General features: G+C 47.4%; 1 long non-coding RNA gene across 5 annotated transcripts; it reads right to left on the reverse strand.

Moving 5' to 3' along the window:
• Positions 1–4,028: 4,028 nt before the first annotated feature.
• LOC104583531 lies at positions 4,029–7,266 on the reverse strand. Of its 5 annotated transcripts, none has more exons than XR_001406636.2 (3): positions 5,562–7,266; positions 5,216–5,359; positions 4,029–4,749 (listed from the first exon to the last, which is right to left on the reverse strand). It is a non-coding gene; the product is annotated as an uncharacterized LOC104583531 (long non-coding RNA). The 5 variants fall into 5 exon arrangements; XR_001406637.2 differs by having other exon boundaries at positions 5,216–6,517; positions 6,764–7,264; XR_731347.3 differs by having other exon boundaries at positions 5,216–6,548; positions 6,764–7,264.
• Between the last annotated feature and the right edge of the window lie 578 nt (positions 7,267–7,844).

A 7,844-nucleotide genomic window follows, 5' to 3' on the forward strand; every position in this document is an offset into this window, starting at 1 on the left:
GAGATATTTTGCATGATCAGATAATCGTCTTGTTTGAATCCCGATGCCTGTGGACGGTCGATGGACCTTGGCCTGGACCACCAGCCGTTGGATGCAGATCAGAAGATGAGATTTTAAAAGACGCACGCGGCGCGCATGCGCGGAATGTCCTTTTGACCCCGCAGAGCAGAGCAGAGCGCGCGCATTCTCCTAGGAGTATGCCCTATGGGTGGCCGCCCACCACGACCCACTGGCTGTCTGTCTGAAGCTACTCGCTCTTCCCGCCACGAGACCGTCTTGTTTTCGCGCCAAAACTCGGATGGAAGAGGAAGCCGAGAGACTTCGTTTTTTTGGCGCCAAATGCGTCTGGCCTCGCGCCCGCCAGCCGCCATAAACAAGGACAACGATTCCAGCCAGCGCTTTTTTTACTTTTTGGCTGAAGAAAAGAGGACAAGATCCAAATTGTGACAGCGATGCACCGACGAGTAATACTAACTCCGTCCAACAATAAATTCATATTCGTTATATTCTTAAATGACATAATATATAATTACATGACATAAATTCATACTCCTTCCGTCCAATAAAAGATGTCTCAAGTTTGTCAAAATTTGAATGTATCTAAACACGACTTAGTGTATGGATGCATTCAAATTTAGTCAAAGTTGAAACATCATTTGTTGGACGGAGGAAGTATTCGTTATATTTCTACACAAATATATTTGTTTGTGGTTATGATTTTGATCGCATTAGTCACGTATTCGTGAAATAATTTGTCGTCAAATGATTGCTGAACCGAATACCGTTGGAGTGAGAGATACGTACCAGACCAGGCGAGAAACGTAGTCCTTGTAGTCTCCTAGTGCTCCTAGGTGGAGTAGCGGCGTGGCTAGCAACACCATTTTGAGCCGTCGCGTCGTCGTCGTGGCCTTGTTGTTTTGAGTAGCGCTGTGGCCGAGGTAGCTATTCCCGGAGATCGGTTGTACTATGTCTGCTTTTCAGGACTGTGGCAAGGTCAGCGGCTCCAGTCACCTCCGTTGCAAAATTCTTTACAACGGGAGGGAAAAAAGAGTCAGCGATTAGTTGATGGCGGTTTCCTGTGGAATCTACTACTGCTACTGCTGCTAGCACCTGCTAATCTTTGCTGTTATAGACTTACTCTTTTAATTGTACGTACGTATGCGTAAAACACGTACGGTGTCTGCACTGTCTCTCGCCCCCTAAGACCCGACGCCGCTTCGGTGAAGTTGGTCCTGCACTTCACCAGGTGCCTTTACCCCTCCCATCTGGCGTCCATTCTTGATCCAGCGGCTGAGACACGTGTGAGGTAAAAACAAGTCTCGGAGCTACTTTCTAATCACAGCCTGGGTTTTCTAAGTAACCACGGAAGCAGATTGATGGAAACAAAATGTCACATATACTTTGAAAAATTGTCACGTGTAACATATTGCATAACTGGTAATGTAACAACATATTAAAGGAAGAGAAATTTGATCAATTAAGTTCCACTTGTCATTGAACTTTTATAGAAATTTTGTAGCAACAGGTGCTACTACAGGCCATTTCACTTGTACACTTGACCCACCAAAATACTACTGTCAGCCCCCAAAATACTATAGTTATCCCTTTCCAAAACACGATGTAACCAACTTTTCATATTCTAGAAGAAACCGAAATCAAGTGGTAGTGTTTTTTTTTCCGCCTTGGTTTGGTCTTGACCGGTCGATCTAAATTGTACGTCAGGTCACGTGGGTAAAGGCCATTGGTGACTTACACGAGTAAGCAGAAACCCCAAAGACCATGGACAGGTTTATACAGGAACAAAAGCTAGCTACACTAGACACCTGTAGGCTGTAGGTGTAGGCCTGTAGCCACCTGGCCCGGCAAGACAAGTGGAGTGTAGCAGCATGGTCTGGTCTGGTCTCTCTGTTCCGGTCCGCCATCCGTCGCGTTTCCTCTGTGCATCCATCAGCCAGCACCAGCACCGATGCGAGCCCATCAATTCCCGGGTTACCTGGCAGGTGGTTGCTTCCTTGCTGCTGCTGCTGTTCATCCGTCGTCGTCGTCCTCTGCGGGCGCACGTTCCCTCGGGCCAGGCGCCGTCAAGTACCGGCGGCATGGCATGGCATGTGCCCAGCGCCCTGGCCGGCGAGGCTGACAGAGGGCACGCGCTTCTCGAACCCGGATTCATGGCGCACAGTGTCCGTGTCGTGTCCCTCTCGATCTCGATCCCTTGCGGCTGGGCTGCACACAGTGCCACGACGACCGACTGTGTTTGCACGAGCCCCTCTGGGTGCTCCAAACGTGCACGGACTGCAGACTGCATTCACTCCATCCCTTCTCTCCTGGAGTAAAACACAAAATTTAAAGGAGTACTCTATAACTAGGTTACTCCCTCCATTGCTGCTAAACTCTCTTGCTCCTAATTTGGAGCTTTCTTCTTCTTCTCTAAATCGGCTGGAAATTACTACAACGACTGTTGGTGCTCCATAATGTAGGAGTACATATACAACCATCTGCATATATGTTGGTCTTTTCTCTGCTTGTTTTCCCAACCAAATGGTCTATCAAATGGGCGGAAACAACGTGCCGGCCAGCCCCCAAAAAAATTCTTCAGATGAAAAACACTTTATTTTGCTGTTTCGCAGGCGCGCGCAAGGGCGTACAGTACGGCCGCACCGCCCGGGACCGGGCATGGATGGCCAGATTTGGACAGCGTCGCACGATACTGATCCAACAAACAACATTAAATGGGGGTAGTTTGTTACGCGTTGGTTACCGCTGCTCGCAAAACATTCGATCCGGCTCCGGCCTGGCACAATATTAACTGCCCGTATCAAATCCACCGCCCGATCTCGATCCGTCCGTCCCCATGCACCGCATTGATGCCTGCCAGTAGATCGAGACGCATTTGATGCGCAAGACAAAGACACACATGCTTCATCGTGAAGAAGCAATTAACGAACTCGATCCATCGGCACGCGGCCGGCCTGCCCGATCGGTCACGGGCCCGGTATGTTCGTTCACACGCAAACGCAGGGGCGGGGTATTAAATAAACACGGCAGGGCACAGATCACGAGATACCCGTCGTCCGTCCGTCCGTCCGTCGGTCTATGCATCGGATCATCGCTGGTCACGGATCCTACTGCTGCCATTGCTTGCTTCGCGAGGTGGTCAGCACTGCATTGCCTTGCAAAAGCAAAAGCTGCTTCCGGCTGCTGCTTCTGGAATTTGGCATGTGGTTGCCGTGCTCCGGCCAGGCCCACCAAGTACGAGCTGGGCCCGTATGACAATGGCGCGTCATCCTTGGGGGCCCACAAGATTTGCTTTTGCGTCTCCAGGAAACCAAATTGGGCCTAGTCGGCTCGGTCTGCTCCGAGAAACAAAAATGGGCCTGGAGTATCAAACTCCAATAGCTGGTCAACCGGAAGCCTTTTTCCCGAATGGGCCGCTTCGCGAAAGTCTTGGAGCTCAGCCCAGTGGACACATTAACTCTCACAACAAGGCTTTTTATATGTCCGTACTTGGGCTTTCATAGTTTCAAGTTTTTGCCTGGTCCAGCCCATAGGACATTCCAGCCCAGTATTGTTATTTTCTGAAGATGACAAGCATTTACGTATACTCATTATTATTATTTTTTGTTAGCATGGCATGTCAGAGGAACTAGTGAGCTTGTGCGTTGCACGATTTTCACAATACGTGACAACTTGAATTCTGTTTTTATATGCTACTTTAGTACAAAATCATGTGTAGAAGCCATTTACAAACAAGTTTGTTGAATTCAGCAGTCGACCATCGTGCATAACCCCCATATGAAAAAAAAAGTGTATCAACGTTGCATTTGTAGAAAGTAAGAACACAACTAATTTTGCATCTTTTATTGGGCTCAATTTTCTGATGCGTTAAAAATACATAGAAGCATGACATCTTCGGTTCCGCATCCATCATACCTGAGCAGGTGTACCAAAAATTGATCCTGAACAATACAATAATGTAAATACAATACTATAACGATAAACAAGAACCGATGATTCTAGAACATTTATGCTACTTAGTTCAAGTTTCAACCGGAAAGATATGTACGTACATTAGAGTGAATGCTCCATATGAATGTACCATGCAAAAATAGCAAGTCACATGCAAATACGCAGACTAATCACGAAAATTTCAGCCTCTCAATATTCTTAAATGCAATGTGCCTTACTCTATCTGAATATTGCAAGACAAATCTGTTCACAAAATAAATACAGGTTATACTAAAAGTCGTGTTGGAATGCAGCTTCCACCATGACCATCATGGCGATCATTCATTCTGAAGGACTCCATTATGGTCGATTCTGCTCTCTCCTGTCTCCATCACAGCACATACCAGATCAACCAAAACCACGAACATCTCGTCTTGTATCCAGCAGGCCATAAGATCAAATTGTCAGGTATTAATTTACAATGCAACCCAATTCTTCCAGGAATACCGTGTATTGTCACCGAGCTTGGAGACAGCCAGAAATGTTGAAGTGAGACTTGACCAGAACACAGCAGGCTGGGTGGTCGTCACAAGTTGATTCAGAACTTACATACCGTAGTTAAGTTCAGGTCGGTGTAATGCAGCAGTAGCAACAATCTCGACAACGCGCTGCCCAGTCGCTGCTGCCGGCCGAGGCGGTCACGATTCTTTTGAGGGCCCCATGGTTTCTCGTCCAATGGAGAGCTCCTGGTTGCCTGGAAATGTAATCTTATTATCTCATCTCTCCAGTGGCCGGCTCTGCTCTCTACAATGTAACTCAAGATCAGATCAACGAAAACAATAAGCATCGCATCTCATCTCCAACATGCAGCAAAGTGGTTTATAGTGCAGAGCAAACCTAATCTATGTTTTTACAATTATTATGCATACTAATTAATATGCATTTAGCAGCATGATAAGTATGCGAACAAAGCTCCCAAAATATCTGAGAACCACTGCATGACGTTCGAAATCGATGTGTACACCTGAAGACTTATATCACAAGAGAAAAGCAATACCAAACAACTCTATCGCTCTGATCACTAAAAAGCCCACTGCAATCATTACACCAGAAGAAAGGTTGCTCTAAGTTCTTAATGTAACGTGCATGTACCTATCTATTACTCCAATAGCTGGCTGCAGAATACAAAAAGAAGAAGAAGAGAAAAGCACAAAGATCAGTATTGAAAGGAGATGACCTGTGTTCTCCCTACCCTCAATTCGGAATATACCTGCTTGTTTAAGTATTCAAGAAGACTCATCCCTATTGCTTAAATCGTCGTCATCGATCTTTGCAACCTTCAGATAACAAAGGCACTGCTAGAATTATCTTTGCATGCTTTCCTGAGAGCAAATTCCAAGTGTCACTCAAACTTCTGAAACGGAGCATTTAACATTCTTTGTTAACAGCAGCACACAATGGAGCATATCATCAGAACAGCTCGATCCAGAGCATTTAACATTCTTTGCTTTCACTCCATTTCTCAAACAAAACAGAAAAGCATGCATGAGATGGCCATTGGTGCAGCTTCTTTTTATAGTAACTATCCTTCCAAACAAAACCAACCAATTAATTACCTGAAGTGATGTGCTGTGAAGGAAGTACTGCTCCTTTAATCACACAAGTTCACATTGTCTGCGGCTGCAACCTTGGGGCAAGGAAAATGATGGAGCAAAAGCAAGAATGGGAAAGGATACTTAGTATTGATTCCAAATGTACCAAGGTGTTGCCTTAGAACCGAAGCATGGAAACATACATATATGCATAAAACCGATATTGATTCCACAAGTACCCATGGAACTCTCATCTCAAGTAGATATTTTTGAATTCACAGAAAAATATATGTTCACTTGCAAACTAAAGTAATTTGTTACCCTGACCATGGCTGCATCTCATCTCATGCTAATTATTCTGGGTATGATACACCAACAACCGTTATGCAGTGCTGAGGCAAAAATAACTAAAATAACATGAAAACATACAAAAGATAATGGCCAGCATCTCCACAGCGTGCTCGGGGTATCATGTGACAGGATTGGCGGTCAAGGTTCGTGCGCGGTGTCGGGTCTCAGCTTCCTAATGCCCTTCGAACGTATGTCTCGGCAGATGGCAGTCCTTCGACGGCGATGGCGGCACTCGTTGACATGTTGACTCCAGTGTCATGGTGATGGCTGCCGAGTAGGGTGGCGATGTTTGTGCTCTTCGCAATGTCTCGGTGTTGAGATGCCCTTCGATGGGTTGCGAGCGCTCCTCTAGCGACGTGTGTGCTTTTCTTGTGGCGATGTCCTTTGTGTAAGCTATCTGTGTTGCTCTCTTTTTTTTTCTTTCTGTTTCGCGCATTTTGCGCTTGTAAAATCCAACTCTTAATTAATTGAATCGGCGCTGTCGTTTTCGTCAAAAAAAAACTGCATAATGCAGACCAGGAGCCTAGGATGCTTCAAAATTAAAAATTCTAATATTTATCTATATCCATATTTAGTTCCAGTTGGGCCCAATGTTTCACATTTTGTTGAACATCCACAATTCCAGGTACCTGCATACATCTCTCTTACTACATTAGATGGCTGCAAAATAAAGAAAAAAAGAAGAGAAAAGCAAGAGGATTAGTATTCTAAAGTGCAGATTGTGTTAAAAATATGAAAGCAATTGTAGACTGACACATAATGGGAAGATTAGCAGGCAGATCTCGGTAGTTGCAGCATGCCTTCAGATGTAACCAACCCTAAAATCAAATGAAGAAAGCCAAGAACGGCTCGGTGCTCCAGAAGGCCGGACTCACCGTGACACGGAATCGAGGACCCGGGGGACTCTGACGGCGGCCACGGATCACAGGTGGAGATCGCCGGCGACGGTTGGCAAGCGAGCATGGCGGGCAGAGGCAGGGCCGAGGAGGGCCTCGGGGTGGAGGAGGCGGTGGCGGCCTCAGTGCAGAAGGAGGAGGGGTTGGCGTGCGATGCGGGCTTGGTGAGAGGCGGGTCAGAGGAGGGCCTCGGGGTGGAGGAGGCAGCGTCGGCCTCAGGGCATAAGGAGGAGGGGTGTCCGGCGATGCGGGCTGCGGTGCCTCGTCGCGTGCCTCCGACGGCGTGCGCGGATCGTAGGTGGAGATTGCGGCGACGGCGGGCGAGCGGCGAGCCGGGACAGAGGAGGGCCGTGGGGTGGGGTGGAGGAGGCGTCGGCGGCCGCTGGGTGGCGGGGCAGAGGAGGGCCACGGCGAACAGAAGGAGGTGGCGTTGGAGGCTGTACGAGAGAGGAGAAAAGAGAGAAAAACGGTTCGGGCCGAAAGATTCTCCTGTGTGTGGAATTTCAGTCTCACTAGTTAATCACTAAGCGCATACGGTTAGCAAGTAATCCGAATCTGATTGTGGGGTTATTAGTTCTCCGTATACGTTTAGTTGGGTGGACGTTGTTGATGTCTCTTCTGCACGCAGCTAGCATCAGTACTGCTGCCCGTGGCGCTCCACGCTGAAAACCGAATTCTCGGAATACCGGCCGGTGCAAATAGTCAAATCTGATCTTTGCATGTATGATTGCCCCCGGTTTTGCATTGGCCCCGGGTTCATTAATTATCTAATTCCTGCAAAGGAAATTCAGTCCCGTTTGTAAAACTTTGCACATATGCGGTCACTGCACTGCTAGAGCTGCCGGCCGGCCGGTCGGTCAGTCAAGTAAAACTTTGCGTCCGTCGCATGCGCCCAAACGCTGCTCATACGCGGCACACCCCATGTGTAGTGTGCGCCTACGGCTAGCTAGGCTGGTCCATTCCATTACCTCCAAGAACGGCCTATATATACGGACCAAATAAACAATCATTCATCCGGCCGGGACAAATTTGCACATGACCTGCTTGGCTGCTTGAGTCT

Source organism: Brachypodium distachyon, chromosome 3 (assembly GCF_000005505.3).
Source record: "Brachypodium distachyon strain Bd21 chromosome 3, Brachypodium_distachyon_v3.0, whole genome shotgun sequence".
Classification (NCBI taxonomy): Eukaryota; Viridiplantae; Streptophyta; class Magnoliopsida; order Poales; family Poaceae; genus Brachypodium; species Brachypodium distachyon.